Source organism: Uloborus diversus, chromosome 4 (assembly GCF_026930045.1).
Source record: "Uloborus diversus isolate 005 chromosome 4, Udiv.v.3.1, whole genome shotgun sequence".
Classification (NCBI taxonomy): domain Eukaryota; kingdom Metazoa; phylum Arthropoda; class Arachnida; order Araneae; family Uloboridae; genus Uloborus; species Uloborus diversus.
The window spans coordinates 81,818,455-81,820,806 of NC_072734.1; positions in this window are offsets into that span (position 1 = coordinate 81,818,455).

Consider the following 2,352-nt stretch of genomic DNA (forward strand, 5'->3'; position numbering starts at 1 on the left):
AGTATTTCATGCTCGTGCCTCAACGAGAAAAATTTCCTAAGACAAGTTAGAACTGAAGAGTAAGAAAAAAAAATTGATGTTGATTTAGTGACACATCCCTAGCAAAAAGCGCCGTCTTAATTAAAAAAAAGCCTTTTCGATGTTAATGTAGTGTTACAGAATTTGCCGCCCCTAGCAAAGTGCCGCCCGGGATGAGTGCCCCCTTTGCCCCCCCCCCCCCCCCCTACGCTACGCCACTGCCTCTAACTTAATTACGGCGAGAGTAATTTGCGTTTTTAGCTCGAACTTTTTTAGGCTTAGCTGAAATTTAGGCACTACGTTCTTCATTAAATCTACCAATAAAAAAGTGAAGGAATTGTCCCACAGTTTTCTTTTTGACACCATTGAAAGAAGCGATATTTTTTACTCCAGATCTCTCTCGACCTGTGGTCGAAAAAATTCACTTCTATCTTCAAAGGAAAAAAAGTTACAATCGTTTTTAAATCAATTTCGAAATATGTCATTTTGATTCAAGTTGTCAATAATTTTATTTTCGCGTTTCCATGGTTATGCTTTTTGAATCCATTGTTTTTTTCCTTATTTTGCATTTAATTTCTCAAACTTATTTTATTTTATGTTTCCATGGTTACGCTTTTAAACTCCATCTTTCGCATTTTAATTTCTTAAAAGTATTTTAATATCTATCGTCATTATTTGGAAGGGTAATTTTGCATGGTGTTTTTTTTTTCTTTTATTTAAGCCTGATTGTTGAATATATGTCACTTGACACAATTTTTATTCTCAAGATAGACCGGGCAAAGCCGGGCAACGCAGCTCTTAATATATAAAGATTTGAAAGCTACTGTTAATGTGATTTTATATCTTTTTGTTTGTTTGGCGAAACATTTATTATTGCCAAAGAAAGAACATCCGCTTCACTCTCATAAGAGCTGGGTTCCGGTAGCGTGGTCGCTTGGCGTTGAGCAGTTGAGTCTAGAATTATTGTTTTAAGGCAACCGTTAATGTAATTCATTGTTTTGGCGATTTGTTTTGAAAGAAAAGAAACTTTTGATCAGTGGCGTAGCTAGACCCGACTTTCGGGGGGGGTTACTTCTTTTATATATATATATATATATATATATATATATATATATATATATATATATATATATATATATATATATATATATATATATATATATATATATATATATATATATATATATATATATATATATATATATATATATATATGTATGTATATATGTATATATATGTATATATATATGTATATATGTATGTATATGTATATATATATATATGTATATATATATGTATATATGTATGTATATGTATATATATATATATATATATATATATATATATATATATATATATATATATATGTATATATATATATATGTGTGTAATCGCTTGGAATTTTTTCCTTTTCTTCTTTTTTTTTTCTTTCTCTTCTCTCTTCTTTTTCTCTTTTTTTTTGAGACTAACTTTTCGGGGGGGGGGTTGTCCCCAAACCCCCCCCCCCCTTAGCTACGCCCCTGCTTTTGATTTGTTTTTATCCGAGTGAAATGTACGACATTTTCTCTCTCTCTCTCTCTCTCTCTTTTTTTTCTGACTACGATTTTTGAATGTTTCACGGGATGTTTTGTTTTGTTTTTTTCGTTAGACGGATCGATTATGATAGCGTGGTTGCTGGGCAAGTTTTGCGATAAGCAATTGAGTTGCGGAATTATTTTTACACGTAAAAGATATTATTTGATGGGGTTTTTTTATTTATTTTTATTTTTTTTATTCATTTGGCGAAATATTTTAAATTGCAGTAAAAACCGCTTCACTCGCTAAATAGAGTTTTAAAGCAACTGTAAACATAATTTAATGATTTGACGAAAAGTTTTAAATTCCAAAGAAACTTAAATAGTTTTTTTTTTTTTTGAAAAGGTGTGTACGCATTTCATACAAAGAAAAATGATCATTTCACATTAGAGGGGGAGGGGGCGTCAATTTTTTTCATTCAACGGATTTCCATTAAATTTTTAGCATGGGCATCGCTGTGCGAGTACTGCTAGTAAACCTATATGTTGTGAATTTCTCTATTTTAAGAAATTTTCTTGTATAGTAAAAATATGCATCTAATTAATTTCCGCGTAAAATAGCCTCTAAATTTATCATTAAAAACCAGTATCTAAAAGATCATTAAGGATAAATTTCCTTAGGCCGCTTAAAGATGCTAACTTGACTCTTATGCTACAGTACAAGTTGTATTAAGAGCAAATCGTGAAGTCACAAGTTTACGTGAAGTCAGTTAAAAAGTACAGTCAAATTTAGCATTTAGGGCATAAAAAATTACACGGA